The following is a 20,383-nucleotide window of genomic DNA, read 5'->3' as shown; positions in this document are numbered from 1 at the left end:
GCTTATCTGCTATAAGACATGGAACGGGTTTTGGCTTATCTGCTATAAGACATGGAACGGGTTTTGGCTTATCTGCTATAAGACATGGAACGGGTTTTGGCTTATCTGCTATAAGACATGGAACGGGTTTTGGCTTATCTGCTATAAAACATGGAACTGGCAATAAAACCTGGAATGGGTTTTGGCTTATCTGCTATAAAACCTGGAATGGGTTTTGGCTTATCTGCTATAAAACATAGAACGGGTTTTGGCTTATCTGCTATAAAACATAGAACGGGTTTTGGCTTATCTGCTATAAAACGTGGAACGGGTTTTGGCTTACCTGCTATAAAACAATGAACGGGTTTTGGCTTATCTGCTATAAAACATGGAACGGATTTTGGCTTATCTGCTATGAAACATGGAACGGTCTTTGGCTTATCTGTTATAGAACATCGAATGGGTTTTGGCTTGTCTGCTATAAAACTTGGAATGGGTTTTGGCTTGTCTGCTATAGAACATAGAATGGGTTTTGGCTTGTCTGCTATAGAACATAGAATGGGTTTTGGCTTGTCTGCTATAGAACATAGAATGGGTTTTGGCTTGTCTGCTATAGAACATAGAATGGGTTAGGGCTTGTCTACTATAAAACACCGAATGGGTTTTTGCTTGTCTACTATAAAACATGGAACGGGTTTTGGCTTGTCTGCTCTAAAACATGGAACGGGTTTTGGCTTGTCTGCTATAAAACATGGAACGGGTTTTGGCTTGTCTGCTATAAAACATGGAACGGGTTATGGCTTGTCTGCTATAAAACATGGAACGGGTTATGGCTTGTCTGCTATAAAACATGGAATGGATTTTGGCTTATCTGCTATAAAACATGAAACGGGTTTTGGCTTGTCTACTATAAAACATGGAACGGGTTTTGGCTTATCTGCTATAAAACATCGAACGGGTAACATAGAACGGGTTTTGGCTTATCTGCTATAAAACATGGAACGGGTTTTGGCTTATCTGCTATAAGACATGGAACGGGTTTTAGCTTGTCTGCTATAAAACATGGAACGGGTTTTGGCTTGTCTACTATAAAACATGGAACGGGTTTTGGCTTATCTGCTATAAGACATGGAACGGGTTTTGGCTTGTCTGCTATAGAACATGGAACGGGTTTTGGCTTGTCTACTATAAAACATGGAACGGGTTTTGGCTTATCTGCTATAAAACATCGAACGGGTAACATAGAACGGGTTTTGGCTTATCTGCTATAAAACATGGAACGGGTTTTGGCTTGTCTGCTATAAAACATGGAACGGGTTTTGGCTTGTCTGCTATAAAACATGGAAAGGGTTTTGGCTTGTCTGCTATAAAACATGGAACAGGATTTGGCTTGTCTGCTATAAAACATGGAACAGGTTTTGGCTTGTCTGCTATAAAACATGGAACGGGTTTTGGCTTGTCTGCTATAAAACATGGAACGGGTTTGGGCTTGTCTGCTATAACACATTGAATGGGTTTTGGCTTGTCTGCTATAACACATCGAATGGGTTTTGGCTTGTCTGCTATAGAACATAGAATGGGTTTTGGCTTGTCTACTATAAAACATGGAACGAGTTTTGGCTTGTCTGCTATAAAACATGGAATGGGTTTTGGCTTATCTCCTATAAAACATCGAACGGGTAACATGGAACGGGTTTTGGCTTATCTGCTATAAAACATGGAACGGGTTTTGGCTTGTCTGCTATAAAACATGGAACGGGTTTTGGCTTGTCTGCTATAAAACATGGAAGGGGTTTTGGCTTGTCTGCTTTAAAACATGGAACGGGTTTTGGCTTGTCTGCTATAAAACATCGAAATGGGTTTAGCTTGTCTGCTATAAACCATGGAACGGGTTTTGGCTTGTCTGCTGTAAAACATGGAACGGGTTTTGGCTTGTCTGCTATAAAACATAGAAGGGGTTTTGGCTTGTCTGCTATAAAACATGGAACGGGTTTCGGCTTGTCTGCTATATAACATGGAACGGGTTTTGGCTTGTCTGCTATAAAACATGAAACGGGTTTTGGCTTGTCTACTATAAAACATGGAACGGGTTTTGGCTTATCTGCTATAAAACATCGAACGGGTAACATAGAACGAGTTTTGGCTTATCTGCTATAAGACATGGAACGGATTTTGGCTTATCTGCTATAAAACATCGAACGGGTAACATAAAACGGGTTTTGGCTTATCTGCTATAAGACATGGAACGGGTTTTGGCTTATCTGCTATAAGACATGGAACGGGTTTTGGCTTATCTGCTATAAGACATGGAACGGGTTTTGGCTTATCTGCTATAAGACATGGAACGGGTTTTGGCTTATCTGCTATAAAACAATGAACGGGTTTTGGCTTATCTGCTATAAAACAATGAACGGGTTTTGGCTTATCTGCTATAAAACTTGGAACGGGTTTTGGCGTATCTGCTATAAAACATGGAACGGGTTTTGGCTTATCTGCTATAAAACATGGAACGGGTTTTGGCTTACCTGCTATAAAACATCAAATGGGTTTTGGCTTATCTGCTATAAAACATGGAACAGATTTTGGCTTATCTGCTATAAAACATGGAACGGTCTTTGGCTTATCTGTTATAGAACATCGAATGGGTTTTGGCTTGTCTGCTATAAAACTTGGAATGGGTTTTGGCTTGTCTACTATAAAACATCGAATGGGTTTCTGCTTGTCTGCTATAGAACATAGAATGGGTTTAGGCTTGTCTGCTATAGAACATAGAATGGGTTTTGGCTTGTCTGCTATAGAACATAAAATGGGTTTTGGCTTGTCTGCTATAGAACATAGAATGGGTTTTGGCTTGTCTGCTATAGAACATAGAATGGGTTTTGGCTTGTCTGCTATAGAACATAGAATGGGTTTGGGCTTGCCTACTATAAAATATCGAATGGGTTTTGGCTTGTCTGCTATAAAACTTGGAATGGGTTTTGGCTTGTCTACTATAAAAAATCGAATGGGTTTTGGCTTGTCTGCTATAGAACATAGAATGGGTTTTGGCTTGTCTGCTATAGAACATAGAATGGGTTTTGGCTTGTCTGCTATAAAACATGGAACAGGTTTTGGCTTGTCTGCTATAAAACATGGAACAGGTTTTGGCTTGTCTGCTATAAAACATGGAATGTGTTTTGGCTTGTCTGCTATAAAACATGGAACGGGTTTTGGCTTGTCTGCTATAAAACATGGAATGTGTTTTGGCTTGTCTGCTATAAAACATGGAACGGGTTATGGCTTGTCTGCTATAAAACATGGAACGGGTTATGGCTTGTCTGCTATAAAACATGGAACGGGTTATGGCTTGTCTGCTATAAAACATGGAACGGGTTATGACTTGTCTGCTATAAAACATGGAACGGGTTATGGCTTGTCTGCTATAAAACATGGAACGGGTTATGGCTTGTCTGCTATAAAACATGGAACGGGTTTTGGCTTGTCTGCTATAAAACATGGAACGGGTTTTGGCTTGTCTGCTATAAAACATGGAACGGGTTTTGGCTTGTCTGCTATAAAACATGGAACGGGTTTTGGCTTGTCTGCTATAAAACATGGAACGGGTTTTGGCTTGTCTGCTATAAAACATGGAACGGGTTTTGGCTTGTCTGCTATAAAACATGGAACGGGTTTTGGCTTGTCTGCTATAAAACATGGAACGGGTTTTGGCTTGTCTGCTATAAAACATGGAACGGGTTTTGGCTTGTCTGCTATAAAACATGGAACGGGTTTTGGCTTGTCTGCTATAAAACATGAAACGGGTTTTGGCTTGTCTCCTATAAAACATGGAACGGGTTTTGGCTTATCTGCTATAAAACATCGAACGGGTAACATAGAACGGGTTTTGGCTTGTGTGCTATAAGACATGGAACGGGTTTTGGCTTGTCTGCTATAAGACATGGAACGGGTTTTGGCTTGTCTACTATAAGACATGGAACGGGTTTTGGCTTTTCTGCTATAAAACATCGAACGGGTTTTGGCTTGTCTGCTATAAAACATCGAACGGGTTTTAATCATTTACTCTTTATTTACGGGATCTTCCGTAGCATATGTTCTGAAAGTCAAATTAATGTGGCCAACTGAAAATAGATTCCTGAAGAAAAACTTAGACAATTACTCTAGTGGAGGAATAATTTTCATTATTGAAAATATTGGGCATCTGAGTGTCGGATTTCAAAGTTTTAACTATTTTACCTAGTTTTCTACTCGGTATTTAAATCATGGAGGTAGAGATACCCAAAAAGCTCACATTATTTTTTGAATCATAAATTTTCTTGCACAAAATATGTAAAAATTCAGAAATATTAAACCTTCATATACTGAGAGACTGTTCAATTATGCAGAGATGTTTGAAAGATGGATTACTTTAATTTAGTGTAATATAAATAAAGAGAAGTAGTTTAAGAAAAAAAAAAAAAGGCTTGGTACCACTTATTCTCAAGAATAAGTGTGGTTAGTTGCAACGTGATCTGCTGTACATAAAATTTCCCTTCAGTGATATTTTAGTTGCAATGGGATCTTCTGTACATGGAATTAGTTTATTGAATGAGTCTGGTTAGTTGCAACGATGTTAGTTCCAACGTGGTTAGTTGCAACGTGATCTGCTGTACATAAAATTTCCCTTCAGTGATTTGTTAGTTGCAATGTGATCTGCTGTACATGGAATTAGTTTCTTGAATAAGTCTGGTTAGTTGCAACGAGGTTAGTTGCAACGAGGTTAGTTGCAACGAGGTTAGTTGCAACGTGATCTGCTGTACATAGGATTTCCATTGTCTTCAGAGTGATTTGTTAGTTGCAATATTATCTGCTGTACATGGAATTAGTTTCTTGAATGAGTCTGGTTAGTTGCAATGTGACTTGCTCTACATAAAATTTCCCTTCTCTTCAGAGTGGTTTGTTAGTTACAATATGATCTGCTGTACGTGGAATTAGTTTCTTGAATGTGTCTGGTTAGTTGCAACGTGATCTGCTGTACATAAAATTTCACTTTAAAGTGATTTGTTAATTGCAATGTGATCTGCTGTACACGCAATTATTTTATTTAATGAGTATGATTGGTTGCAACGTGATCTGCTGTACACAATTTCCATTATTTTCAGAGTGATTCATTAGGTGCAACGTGATCTTACCTACTTTTACTTACTTTGACGGTAGCTTTTCCTGTCCCATGCTGTAAATGAAATTTTTCTTAAGAATGAGTTTGGTTAGTTGCAACTTGATCTGCTGTATATAAAATTTCCACATGTCTGAAGTGATTTTAGTTGCAATATGATCTGGTGTACATGAAATTTTTCTTAAGAATGAGTCTGGTTAGTTGCAACGTGATATACTGTACATAACATTTCCATAGTCTTCAGAACGAGTGGTTAGTTTAGTGTTCTGCTGTACATGAAATTTCCAGAGTCTTCTGAATGAGTGGTTAGTTACCTAGTTATCTACTGTACATAAAATTTCAATACCATTCTGGACGAGTGGTTAGCTGCAATGCCATCTGATGCAAATGAAACTTTTTTTTTTTTTTTTTCTTGAATTAGTCTGGTTAGCTGGAACGTGGTCTACTATACATCAAATTTCTTTCGTCGTCAGAAAGTGGTTAGTTGCAATGTTATCAGCTGCACATGAAATTTGTTTAATGTCTGTTTAGTTGCAATGTAATCTGCTGTACAATTTTTTTTTTCATGAGAATTAGACTGATTAGTTGCAACGTGATGTGCTGTACACAAGTTTCATTGTCTTCAGAATAAGTGTTTAGTTACAAGGGATCTGCTGCTCATATTTTAAGTTTTCATGAGAATGTCTGGTTACCTGTAACGTGATCTTCTGTAAATAAAATTTCCATTTGTCTTCAGAAACGGGTTAGTTGCAACGGGACCTGCTGTACATAAAATTTCCTGTCTCCAGAACGAGTGCTTCGTTTCAAGTGATCTGCTGTACATGAAATTTTAAGTTTTCATAAGAATGTTAAGTTATCTGCAATGGGATCTGTTGTACATGTAACTTTTCCATTCTTCAGAAAGTTAGTTGCAATATATACTGCACATGAAATTTTAGTGTTCTTAAGAATGTCTGGTTAGCTGAACAGTGATCTGTTGTACATAAAATTTCTTTGTCTTCAGAAAGAGCAGTTAGCTGAATTATGATCTACTGCATATAAAATTTTAGTGTTCTTTAGAATGTCTGGTTGGTTGTAACGATCTGTTGTGCATAAAATTTCAGTGTCTTCAGAACGTGTGGTTAGTTGCAGCGTGATCTGGTGTACATAAAATTAACTCTTCAGAACGTGTGGTTAGTTGCAACGTGATCTGCTGAACATAAAATTAACTGTCTTTAGAACGTGGGGTTAGTTGCAGCGTGATCTGCTGTACATAAAGTCAACTGTCTTCCGAACGAGTGGTTAGTTTAGAGTGATCTGCTGTACATAAAATTAACTGTCTTCAGAACGTGGGGTTAGTTGCAGCGTGATCTGCTGTACATAAAATTAACTGTCTTCAGAACGTGGGGTTAGTTGCAGCGTGATCTGCTGTACATAAAATTAACTGTCTTCAGAACGTGGGGTTAGCTACAGCGTGATCTGCTGTACATAAAATTAACTGTTCAGAACGAGTGGTTAGTTTAGAGTGATCTGCTGTACATAAAATTAACTTGTCTTCAGAACGTGGGGTTAGTTGCAGCGTGATCTGTTGTACATAAAATTTATATGGTCTTCACAACGATTTGTTAGTTGCGTTGTGATCTGAAGTACAAATTTCTATTGTCTTCGGAACGAGTGGTTAATTGCAATGTGGTCTGTTGTATTTAAGATTCTCATTTTCTACTGTACAAAAATTTATATTATATTGAAAATTAGTAATTAGTATATTTCTGTATACTTTGGTCAAATTTTCATGGATCTGTCTTATATTAGTTTAAAGGAAAATAAAATGTTGAATGAATTCTGTTAGAAGTATGTTTAATAATCTACCGGTAAATAAATGGAAAATTAGATCCTATTTTAGTAAATCATAGCTATGGCTCTACTTAAAATGCCTCTTAATCGTAATCATACGAGGGATTCATTTCACGAGGGTACGTGGGTTTTTTATTTTATTATGCCCATAGCTTTTTCATTTTATTATGCCCATAGCTCTAAACAAACATTTTCTGCCTTTAACCGTTGTGTACCTAAAGGTTAACTTATGTTTTATGAACTAATTTTCCCAAAAACATAAATCTTGAAGTGTTTTTATTTCATTGGTAATATAATAAAAAAAAAATTCTCTATAGCCATCATTAAATCTGATCAAAAATGGTCCTAGATGGTAACATTTTCTAAAATGACACTAGTGGTCCATGTTACTTATGGTAAAAATAAGGTAACCAATGCTGACACATCATCCAAACGACTTTTGAGGTATTTTGTTAAAGAACGTTGTAACATTTGTATTTTCTTGTTCTTTATTCAATATATCGCTAAAATGTTTTAGCTTCAATTTATATTCAAATTATTGAAGAGAGTCTGTCGGGATTTTCATGTTCATGCAGAATGATATTGTTACCCATAAACGGTAGTTTTCTTTTAAAGATTTTAGCTAAAGAGAGAGAGAGATTTGGGGGTAACTAACATATTTAACTTCATTTAAAGGCCAAGTAAAAAACTTTCTATAGATATATAACCATCTGCAAGATATGTTTAATGCTATAGAAATTAGTAAATTGAAGTTTAAAATAAAACTCAAAGGTTTATCAGATTTTTTTCCATATACCTGCTTGCTCTTATAATCGGTATTCATAAGAATTTTAAATATATACTTTTTCTTTCAGATGGGGGTATACTGGACTAACTGGTCGCAATCTGCTGGAAGGACTTGGTCATTTGTGATAGAGAAACATAGAAAATAACAAATATAGATATGTGCTGAAATTCTGGTATCGACGACGTGTGCTTCGTATTTGGATGAAGCATATTGGAAATTTCTAACTAATCGAAGCTGTATTCCATGGACTACTATTCAACACTACTTAAAATGCTATAACTTTAAAAAAAAGGTATGTCTAATATTCGAATGTTTTGTGTATTTCGCATATTCACATAGAAATTTTTGTATCTAATTGAAATAAGAACTGGTATTTCAAACTTCAATAATTTAATACTCTATTGTCTTACCGAATTTTACTACTAGGTACGTTATTCCAACATAAACTTTAATGGATGCTGAAGGTAATGAGAAATGGCTCGTAGATAAACTTGTGAACTATTGAACAGAAAGTATTTTAGTTTTATATTAGCAGATCTTATTGGCGCAACAACATTCATGAAATTAGGTTCTAACTTCTTGATCCTTAAGTGTAAGTTTTCCTTCAGCCATAAATAAAAGATAACTCTCTTGGGATTAACTACCGGTGTCTTAAAATATACATAAGATCCTTGCTACTCATCTTGGCTGTCTTTTTCATTAGGCCTAAAAGTTATTTCTAGCCTTGAAAATATTCGCATTTAGATGATTAGGAGGAATATAGCAAACAGTCTTTAAATATAATCTTCCTCTCCTGCTGTCTTTATGCATTAATAAAGAACTCTAAAGCCTATTCTGAATGTAATACCTTGACATTTGATGCCTAATTCTGCAGTAAATTCTTGTGTAGCAAGTTGCTGCTGTTTTTCCAATGCTGTTTTTACTCAGCAATGTTACTCTAACGCAGTGACCCCACTATTAAGAGTTAGTTCAGTGTGAAGTCTGTTCAGTTTGACCGCAAACTACTGCGTTACGTACCTACCTAAATGGTTAATTTAGACTTGTCTCCCTATCTGATAAGGGTGAGGGACGTAAAGGGACATCTAAAGGGAATGTCCTGCCACATATCTTGATATTCAAATCATTATCCGAAACGTGTGTATCCTCCTTTACTAAGTACAAAATGTATGAAACATTCCTTTTAGATAGTATATGGATAGAAAATAAAAATATAAAGATTAAATTTGCAGGATGACTAGAGGTAAACTACCCCGAAGAGACTTGGTGCTCTAGACAGACAATAGCACTTTTTTTAACCTGACCATAGAGTAGATAGTCGTTAGCAAGGGGGTTTTAGATTGGTCTAAATTTTTGCCATCTTTAAAAGTTTATTTGATGTTGGTACTTCTTCTTTGAGGCTTCGGTGTATTTAGTATTATCTTTGTTCATCTAAATTCCTTTTGACCATGAACTACTTATGTCTATGTCAGCACCCTTATTCTAATTATGGAGAATCTGAATAGTTTCCATTAACAGGCGTGGTCTTGTTGAATTACACAATCCTAGACAATCGCCTCCTTAATCATTGCATGAACCGAACACAAGGATTTTTCAAGCAGATGAACTTTAAGTTTGTGACTATCTACTAAACACTTCCTTGTTACTAGTTTTTCTAACCACTGAAGTAGCTATACACGGCATTAAATTTAATGAAAAGGATTTGGATAATCTTAACACTAATCGAGAGGCTTCAGCTGTAACTAGATATAACCTTTTAAAGTTTAGTAATTCCATTTTGAGCATTTGTACTTTTATTCCTAATATAGCTGTTTTGCTTTGAAGCATTGCATTAGGCGTGAATCCCTCATTGCATTGGTTTTATGAAATCTGGTTATAATCTGGCATAGGCTAGCTAGGACATTAAGCACCCATGTCAAACTTAAAAAAAAAAAAAAAAAAAAAAAAAAAAAAAAACCCTGCGAGATGCATTATCTCTGAAGTTTCAAGATATGGGAGCAGTTGGAACAAGGGTAAAATAAAGGTATAAAGTGCTCTAGAGGCTCGAGAAACGCTGACTTTGGACAAATGCCTACAGTGCACCTCTACGGGAACTTCGTAGTATGGTTCTGCTACTAGCGCATCTCTTGTCAATGTAGGCATCTCTATAGTCTCATCAGTACTTCAGTAGTTCGATTTTTTTTTTGCCTTTTCTCCCTCCATTATTACTACCTTGGTTTCTGTCAGACAAACTTTTACTCAAATATTGCTATTGCAGAAATTTCTTTATTGCACTTTTAAAATGAATACCCTACCTGGCTGCCATGCCAGGTCATAGGACCGAAATTCTATAAACTTAATTTGAATAGATTTATTTCCTACCCAAAGTTTTGTTTATGCACTTGGTTTATCTGAGTAGTTTAAAATGTTTACCTATAATTCCTAATAATCGAAATATTTCCAGGTCTGTTGATTGTAAAGAGATGAATACAGTTTGGAGAGATAATGGATGTCTTAAAGCTCCGTACTAAGATAGCTTCTCTTCATATCCACAATAAACTTATATTTTTTGGCTTAAGAAAAATTGGAGATTCACGTCACTTTGTGTGCATCTTTGGATTTAAGGTAAGATTGTAGCTTAGTTAAGATGCTTTCCTCTAATAATTTTCTGTACTGAACACTATTTTTTTTTTTACGAATATGGTAATCATTACATAACAGGATATGTTTCCTACAATGTCATTTTATCATAACTATATTTACCATTTCTTCTATTGGCTGGTTAAATTAGTTTGAGTTTTAAGCATCATAAACATTAAGCCTAGAGGTCAAATTTCTTATGATAAACCTGAATTTAACACTAAACATTTCTGTAGTGCACTAAATGACAAGAGTACCTATACTAAGCATTAAAGTTAAGTACTTTAAATAGATTGATTCTGCAGTTTTATAATTCTTATTTTTAGAACATGTTAGGTAGTGTCATGTTGGATGTTGTCATGTTCTATCAAGCATCAAACGTCTGTAGCAAAAACCCCAAATATGAATGTACTTGTGTACTTGAATTGAGGCAAGAAAGTTTGTGGCAGAATCTAGTTAACTCGTTTTACTTTAAATTCTAATATAAAAAATGCACACTACCCAATACTAGACATTACTGAAACTTGAAACTGACATAAATTATAGCTAGTAAGTGTTCACAAACTAGCCATTATCAGTGATTTGGCTTTGAAGTTGAATAATTCCCCTCTGCCGTTTTGCCCATCTGATGGGCTTGTATTGCATAATTTCTGCTGCTCTATCCAACTGCCTTAAAATTTCTATTTGTAATATTCATCTGTTGATTTGATTTACCTGCTTGATATTAGGCTTTGAAGTTTGTGTTTTAACTAATGTTTTTGTACATGAAATTCACGTTGTCTTGGATGAGTAGCTAGTTGCAACATTTTCTGTACACAAAATATTCAGTCTTAAGTGACAAGTTGTAACACATCTGCTGCACATTTAATTTCCGTTGTCTAAATATTGTCTTCAGAATGAGTGGTTAGTTGCAACGTTATCTACTGTATATAAAAATTACATTGTCTTGAGAATGAATGGTTAGTTTCAACGTGATTTGCTATACATAAAATTTCACTTGTCTCAAATTTCAGCTGTCTCAAGTGTCATACTGGATATTTTGGCTTAAAATTCCATGAACAAGTGTCTTGAATTAAATTTGAAGAAAATACAGAAAGAACACTTAGTGCTTCTTATACCCAAGCCTTTCCCCCACGTTTTTTTTTTCTTTTCTCTTTTTTTTTTTTTTTTAAGACGACCTTGCTACATAGATTGTTACAGGTTAAAAATTCTTGATGTTTTTTCTTTTTAGCCACCTTAACATTTTTTTTTAAATGGAGGCCTACAAAGTACAGTACTTGCAGTATCTGTAGGTCACCACACATAGGTAGGCAATAGTGAAGAAAAATAAGTTAGATCCCATGTGAGTAGTAAACTCATTGCAGCTTGATTTTAGCCTTCTTAAAAAAACAATGTTCAACAATAGATGGTTAGGAAGAGTATAGCAATCTGTAATCAAACTTGATCCTTCTGCTCCTCCCGTCTTTTTGCATTTATTACAGGTCTTTAGGCTCATAACGAATGTAATACTATGACGTTTGATGCAAAATTCTGCAATGATTACTTGTGTAGCATGTTTCAATTATATTTTCAAGGATATTATTTAATAGTTATTGTTATTCTCAACGCAGTGACCTTGCTGTTATAGTGCGTTTAGAGTAAAGACTGTTCATGATGAGGTACATAATAGAATCTGGGTGTGTAGTGGTGTCAGTTTGACCAATGGTCACTGCATTAGTTTATTCTTGCCTACAGTTTAATTCTATCAGACTTTTCTTTATTCTCAGATTAAACTCCCTACCTATATATTATAGGTCAAGAGGATGGACCTCGGGAGACACGAAGGCAACCGCCATAACCATATGGCCCAAAAAGTTAATATCCTTGTTTATCTTGATATTTACTTTTAAAGGGTGACTTTCTGGTCCTATACTGTGAGGGAACCCTACTCTCCACAGGACATTATTTCAATATATGCATTGCAAGGCAATTGTTATTTCACATCGCATATTGCTTGTTGGTCAAATCCACATTATGGAAGCATTTGAAGAACAAGAAAACCTTCGGATGTCTAGTGGGAGATTATTGTATAGTCTAAGGGCAGCATATATTTAGATTCCAATAATTTGGAGCCCAGCTATTTTCGTGTGAACACAATTTCTTGGCTGCACTAAGTAGAAATATTTTCATTTTATTTTGTATGTCCTGTTCCGATAACTTGATTGGTAATTGTATTTGTTTTAAAACTCGATATTTGCTTTAATAAGTAACCAGTGTAAATCAATTGTTGGAGTGATCCTTTCTTGGGATGGGACACACTTTATCAGTGTTGTTCATCTGTTAATTGTGTAACTATTTAAATAATTATCATCCTGAACATTCTCAACTTGAACTATGTAACCTCCTTCGCCTCATACTGAATATATGAAAAAATCACTTTTAAATACCATGAGGGTGGAAAATAGCCATTGGTGTTCAAAGGTTCAACAGACTTCACCCTATAGACATTTCTTAATTTTCCATTTGTTTCCTTCAAGACCATACAGGGTGTTATTAGATTGGTTTGTGAAATCTGTTTGTACTTCTTTGAAGCGCCAGTCTTTTGTTGCTGGTCCTTTTGGCAGTATAAAATTCCTTTTAACAGGAAAGAATTACACGTGTGGAGGATTTGAATATTCCTGGGCAGGTGCATTTTTGTGAAATTTTGCAATCCTAAATGAGCTATTCATATCAATTATTGCATCACCGAACAGAAGGAAATATTAAGCAGGTGAACTAGAAAGTTATAGTAACCTTGATCTACTAAACATTTCTCGATACCAGTTTTTAGTCATGGGTATGGCATTAAATTTAATAAAGATGGTTTGTAATACACAACTTCAGAGGCTTAGGTTACAACTAAGGACAATCTTATCAAGGGCTTGTAATTGCATTTCAAGCATTTATGCAATTTTATTCTAAGTACAACTGTTTTGCTTTAAAGCCTTGTACGCTGACCAAATTCTATAGTTTTTTAGTTTTATGAGATTTGGCTATATATCCAGACACAGGCAAATTCAGAGCCCATGTGACACCCCCCCCCCCCACCACCAACAAAAAAATTACATATACTATAGCAGAGGCTTGACCAATGGAAAAATGTAGGAACGGAGGTAAGGTAGGATATAAAGCGTCCTAGGGGTTTAAGGAACATCGGCAAGACACATCAGTCATACCTACGGTACACTTAAGATGCACTGGAGTTATTACCCCCTTCAGGGTAGGTTTGTGCCACTATTGCACCCCTTGCCATGTACTGTGGCATCTTTGTGGTCTATACAAGGTCTTATCGGAACCATAGTAGTTTGTACTTTGGTGTTTTACCCTTTTCTCTCTTTCCATTACTACTGCCTACTTGCTGTCAGACCACTTAAGCTTTACCAAAATAATGCTACAGCAGTGTTTGCTAAAATTAAAAAACTGGTACATTCCTGACTGCAGAGCTCAAATTCTAAAACCTAATTTAAATTCATTTTGCTATCCAAAGTTTATGTATTGTGTTGTATCTTATTGGTTAAAAAGTTTACTTATAATTTCTAATAATCTGAATCTTTTCAGATCTGTAAACTGTAAAGGGAAGACTACCGTGAGGACAAACTATGGACATCTGTAGCCTATTCAAGATCCGCACTGAAGTATCGCGTCTTCATATACAGTTACTTATATATTTTTTTTTTTTCCAAGAAAGTGGAGATACACATCAATTTCCTTGTGTATCTTCGGATTTAAGGTAAAAGGTTATAGCTAAAGTTCAGATATTTTTACTTTGTATGCTGAATACAGTAATATATATATATATATATATATATATATATATATATATATATATATATATTTTTAATATAGTAACCATTACTTAACCGGATATTTCAGTTTCATACGATATTTTTTTCATGTGCGCGCTTTGCTTTATTGGTTGGTTGAATTAGTTAAGTTTTAAGCCTTATACATCGAGTCTAGAGATAAAATTTCTTTTGAAAAATCTACATTCAAAACTTACAGCATTTCTGTAGTAAACAAAATGGCAGGAGAGTACCCAATTCAGCCAGTCAATTAATTTCATATAAAGCCCCTATTAGCAACAATAAAACTCTGCACAATTATTATTGTGGCATGCAGTTCTATACTATGTACTTAAATGTAACTTTTAATCGATTGGTTCTTTTAAAAACTCGAAATTTTTAATTGAAGTTTTAAAACCTGTTAGAGTGTAATGTTGGCCAAGATTATCAAGCTCTGCCAAGCATCCTACTAATGTAGGCAAAATCTTCAGCGTTCGTGGCAGAATGCCCAGTTCTTCACTGATTTTATTAAGTCTAGCAATGAAAGGAAATGTATACCACCCAATACTAGACATTACTGAAACGTTAAAATTTACATATAACTAATGTGACAGACCAGCCAATATAGAGCAATAAATTTCTTGTAGGGGAAGATAATTAGGATATTACACATCATTAAGACAAACTTTAATTAAAACTGGTAGGACTGGGATAGTCAAATATTAAACGTACGTAAAATAAGTATGAACTTAAACGAGAATAATTTCAACATTATTGTACTCTTATAGCATAATTATTTATCAAACTTTAGATCTGACAGGTATAGAGAGTAGTAAATTAATAATCATATTTGGAATATAGTAAGTATTCTGGGTAATTATATAAGGTTGATTTAATAGTTTTATTTTTTTTTTCTTGCAACTAGATAAATTCATTTAAAAGAATTTCCATGGCCATGAAATTTTTTAATTGAAATAGATCCTATAAACACATGGTGGGTGATGTGCCATCAATGAGTACTTAAGCTATTATGTGAAAGAATTGATAATGGTTGAGCCTTTAGAGGAGAATATTGATGATTTTAGATGTCAACTATAGTTTGAAATTTATATTTACTAGATGAACTACTTTCATCTGTTCTTTAATCAGTGAGGTGGTTAAAAGTTCCCATTTCTTCTTTGTTCAACTTTCAGATGTCATTACTCAATGATTTGGTTTTAAATATATTTCTTATATCGATAATTTGGTTTGAAATATGTTCTATAATCAGTGACTCTTGTTTGAGGTTGGTAGTCTTTAAAAGTTTGTCATTCCTTTTACTTGTGCCACATCTAAATTTTGCACCAGGTCTTTTGTCACTCTCACATATTGCTTTCACAGCTAATGTAGTTTTACTTTGCAGCCGAATGATCTCCCCGATATTAGTGCTGCGTTGTAAGAGCCAATGTCGGTACATCCATCTCTCATTAAGCTTCACTGGTGTTATTTGAAGCTTATCAAAGTCCTGAGGTATGTTAGACATTCGATCAACCTGTTGATATTAGGCCGGTGTCTTGATTGATGTGGGCTATATTTGTCTAGCTTTGTAAGATATATATCTATTTCATACTGGGATTTTTTATTTTGTTAGCTAAATCTCAACTTATGAGTTCACCATATTCATGCTTGTTTTAGTAGGATAAACTAATGAATGTTTAGCAGTATATTATCGTTGGCTATGTCCGAATTGTTTTGTGCAGAAGAAATATTCATAATGTTTCTAACAAGTTAAATTTTATAGCTTTGGGTTATCTACCAGCAAGATAGTGGCGATTTGACAAACCTCATAGTATTAGGTATATCATATCTTATGTACTTAAGCGACGTATTCATAATTCAGAAAATTTGAAAATATTCCACTTTTTTTTTTTCAACTAACGAAATCTCATTTAGGAAATAAGTTGGGAAAGTGAACATAACCAAAATTAATTTTTTAAAATGAAATCTTCCTTATATTAAATTTCTAATGATGAATTTATTAAATTTTTTGTAATTAAATTTTACAAAATGAAATCTAATAATTGCTTTTATTTTTAGCCACTCTCCACCATTCCTATGAACCACTCACGGTCAGATTGTAATGGATTATAAAAATCTGAATATGCTAAGGGTCAGATTGTAATGGATTATAAAAATCTGAATATGCTAAGGTAAGGAAGACATAGATTTTTTATTGTTAAATTTAATTTCTTGCTGCTTTGACAAAAATTGGTCATTTTGGTTCAATTTAATTTCTTGCTGCTTTGACAAAAATTGGTCATTTTGGTTCAAGACTGCGAGGTAAATTTATATACATCTCACTTTTATTAATACAGTTTATCGTATTGAGTAATTTAACTTAGTTTGTAATGTTAAATATTTTTTCAGGTGAAATCTACAAACGCTTTAAGTTCAAAGAAGACTGGAATATACTGGAAAATCCGAGAAAAGACTTTTACAATCATGAAAAGATACAGCAAACTTTAGTATGTGAACAGTAGCAACCCATGAGGAATAAAATATGTAATATATGAATAATGAAATATGCAGAATAGCTTATTGGTAAATTATTATAAGGCAATTTACCGAAAGGTTCTTTGCGCTATGCATTTCTCCTCTCTCGGCTCTTTGTGCTCTGCGACTCTTACTCCTCTCTCGGCTCTTTGTGCTCTGCGACTCTTACTCCTCTCTCGGCTCTTTGCTCTTTGTGCTCTGCGACTCTTACTCCTCTCTCGGCTCTTTGTGCTCTGCGACTCTTACTCCTCTCTCGGCTCTTTGTGCTCTGCGACTCTTACTCCTCTCTCGGCTCTTTGTGCTCTGCGACTCTTTACTCCTCTCTCGGCTCTTTGTGCTCTGCGACTCTTTACTCCTCTCTCGGCTCTTTGTGCTCTGCGACTCTTACTCCTCTCTCGGCTCTTTGTGCTCTGCGACTCTTACTCCTCTCTCGGCTCTTTGTGCTCTGCGACTCTTACTCCTCTCTCGGCTCTTTGTGCTCTGCGACTCTTACTCCTCTCTCGGCTCTTTGTGCTCTGCGACTCTTTACTCCTCTCTCGGCTCTTTGTGCTCTGCGACTCTTACTCCTCTCTCGGCTCTTTGTGCTCTGCGACTTTTACTCCTCTCTCGGCTCGTTGTGCTCTGCGACTTTTACTCCTCTCTCGGCTCGTTGTGCTCTGCGACTTTTACTCCTCTCTCGGCTCGTTGTGCTCTGCGACTTTTACTCCTCTCGGTGTGCTCTGCGACTTTTACTCCTCTCGGTGTGCTCTGCGACTTTTACTCCTCTCGGTGTGCTCTGCGACTTTTACTCCTCTCGGTGTGCTCTGCGACTTTTACTCCTCTCTCGGCTCTTTGTGCTCTGCGACCCTACTCCTCTCTCGGCTCTTTGTGCTCTGTAACTCTACTCCTCTCTCGGCTCTTTGTGCTCTGCGATCCTACTCCTCTCTCGGCTCTTTGTGCTCTGCGATCCTACTCCTCTCTCGGCTCTTTGTGCTCTGCGACTCTTGAAATAGAAAAATGGAAAGGGTGATATTTATTCACAGGCATGTTTGTTACCTTAACTAAAATATTTTAATACTTTTTGTAAAATATTTCAAGCATACTTTATGTAGTATAAACTAATAAAAATAATACAGATTGTAAAGCCCATTTTGGAATTGTATCTTCATATGAAATAATCCTAACTTCATCCTGAATTGAAAATTGTCAATTGCCAAACTAACAAATTTAAAAAATTTTTGATTGTTAACCGTGGAATCCATTTTACAATGTCCTATTTCCTGTGATCACAAAGCCATACAGATCTTGACTAGATATTGCTGGGAAGGTGGCAGTTTGACATTCTACATCACCCCAACTGTAGACATGCCCAAAAACACAAACACGTTTGAGGCCATGGTCAAATCCACTAAAATAAGCTGATTAAAATCACACCAAAAATGCAAAGTAAAATCCACTCAAAAAGACAGTAGTCCAGTATAAAAAAAAACCTTAAAGGTAATGTCCACTAAAAATGCAAGGTAGTCTCCACTAAAAATGCAAAGTAGTCTCCACTAAAAATGCAAGGTAGTCTCCACTAAAAATGCAAGGTAGTCTCCACTAAAAATGCAAGGTAGTCTCCACTAAAAATGCAAAGTAGAGCCCACTAAAAATGCTAGGTAGAGCCCACTAAAAATGCTAGGTAGAGCCCACTAAAAATGCTAGGTAGAGCCCACTAAAAATGCTAGGTAGAGCCCACTAAAGAGTTAATGTAGTGTTTACATTAAATCCACTGGGAAAAGCAAGGTAAAGCCCACAAGGAAAAGCAAGGTAAAGCCCACAAGGTAAAGCCCACAAGGAAAAGCAAGGTAAAGCCCACATGAAAAAGCAAGGTAAAGCCCACATGAAAAAGCAAGGTGAAGCCCACAGAGAAAAGGTAAAGCCTACATGAAAAAGCAAAGTAAAGCCAACAGCGAAAAGCCAGGTAAAGTTCACAGGGAAAAGCAAGGTAAAACCCACAAGGAAAAGCAAGGTAAAGCACACAAGGAAAAGCAAAGAAAGCCCACATGAAAAAGCAAGGTAAAACCCACAAGGAAAAGCAAGGTAAAGCCCACAAGGAAAAACAAAGAAAGCCCACATGCAAAAGCAAGGTAAAGCCCACGTGAAAAAGTAAGGTAAAGCCCACATGAAAAGGCAAAGTGAAGACAACAGGGAAAAGCCAGGTGAAGTTCATAGGGAAAAGCCAGGTAAAGTTCATAGGGAAAAGCCAGGTAAAGTTCATAGGGAAAAGCCAGGTAAAGTTCATAGGAAAAAGCAAGATAAAGCCCACATGAAAAAGCAAGATAAAGCCCACATGAAAAAGCAAGGTACAGCCCCCAAGGTAAAGCAAAGAAAGCCCACAGGGAAAAGCAAGGTAAAGCCCACAGGGAAAAGCAAGGTAAAGCCCACAGGGAAAAGCAAGGTAAAGCCCACAGGGAAAAGCAAGGTAAAGCCCACAGGGAAAAGCAAGGTAAAGCCCACAATGAAAAGCAAGGTAAAGCCCACAATGAAAAGCAAGGTAAAACCCACAGGGAAAAGCAAGGTAGAGCCCACAGGGAAAAGCAAGGTAAAGCCCACAGGGAAAAGCAAGGTAAAGCCCATATGAAAAGCAAGGTAAAGCCTACATGAAAAAGCAAGGTAAAGCCTACATGAAAAAGCAAGGTAAAGCCTACATGGTAAAGCCTACATGAAAAAGCAAGGTAAAGCCCACAAGGTAAAGCAAAGAAAGTCCACAAGGTAAAGCAAAGAAAGTCCACAAGGTAAAGCAAGGTAAAGCCCACATGAAAAGGCAAGGTAAAGCCCACATGAAAAAGCAAGGTAAAGCCCACATGAAAAAGCAAGGTAAAGCCCATATGAAAAGCAAGGTAAAGCCTACATGAAAAAGCAAAATAAAGCCCACAGGGAAAAGAAAGGTAAACCCCACATGAGAAAGAAAGGTAAAGCCCACAAGGTAAAGCCCACATGAAAAAGCAAGGTAAAGCCCACAAGGTAAAGCCCACATGAAAAAGCAAGGTAAAGCCCACATGAAAAAGCAAGGTAAAGCCCACATGAAAAAGCAAGGTGAAGCCCACATGAAAAAGCAAGGTAAAGCCCACAGAGAAAAGGTAAAGCCTACATGAAAAAGCAAAGTAAAGCCAACAGCGAAAAGCCAGGTAAAGTTCACAGGGAAAAGCAAGGTAAAGTTCACAGGGAAAAGCAAGGTAAAACCCACAAGGAAAAGCAAAGAAAGCCCACATGAAAAAGCAAGGTAAAACCCACAAGGAAAAGCAAGGTAAAGCCCACAAGGAAAAACAAAGAAAGCCCACATGCAAAAGCAAGGTAAAGCCCACGTGAAAAAGTAAGGTAAAGCCCACATGAAAAGGCAAAGTGAAGACAACAGGGAAAAGCCAGGTGAAGTTCATAGGGAAAAGCCAGGTAAAGTTCATAGGGAAAAGCCAGGTAAAGTTCATAGGGAAAAGCCAGGTAAAGTTCATAGGGAAAAGCCAGATAAGTTCATAGGAAAAAGCCAGGTAAAGTTCATAGGAAAAAGCAAGATAAAGCCCACATGAAAAAGCAAGATAAAGCCCACATGAAAAAGCAAGATAAAGCCCACATGAAAAAGCAAGGTACAGCCCCCAAGGTAAAGCAAGGTAAAGCCCACAGGGAAAAGCAAGGTAAAGCCCACAGGGAAAAGCAAGGTAAAGCCCA

The 20,383-nt window shown here is 36.3% G+C and overlaps 1 long non-coding RNA gene across 3 annotated transcripts in view; it reads left to right on the top strand.

Annotated features, from left to right (window-relative positions):
* The window catches only part of LOC137642155 (uncharacterized), a 67,608-nt gene extending 51,891 nt beyond the window's left edge, over nt 1-15,717 (top strand). For 2 of the 3 annotated variants that reach the window (XR_011044654.1, XR_011044655.1), the window contains exons 2-5: nt 7,819-8,043; nt 10,192-10,352; nt 13,944-14,115; nt 15,570-15,717. This is a non-coding gene — a long non-coding RNA (uncharacterized lncRNA). Of the gene's footprint in view, nt 1-7,818; nt 8,044-10,191; nt 10,353-12,133; nt 12,728-13,943; nt 14,116-15,569 lie in introns of those variants that run through there. The other variant, XR_011044656.1, reaches the window with a different exon arrangement.
* The last annotated feature ends 4,666 nt before the right edge of the window (nt 15,718-20,383 follow it).

Source organism: Palaemon carinicauda, chromosome 6, assembly GCF_036898095.1.
Source record: "Palaemon carinicauda isolate YSFRI2023 chromosome 6, ASM3689809v2, whole genome shotgun sequence".
NCBI lineage: Eukaryota > Metazoa > Arthropoda > Malacostraca > Decapoda > Palaemonidae > Palaemon > Palaemon carinicauda.
This window is presented reverse-complemented; position numbering and strand designations above follow the sequence as displayed.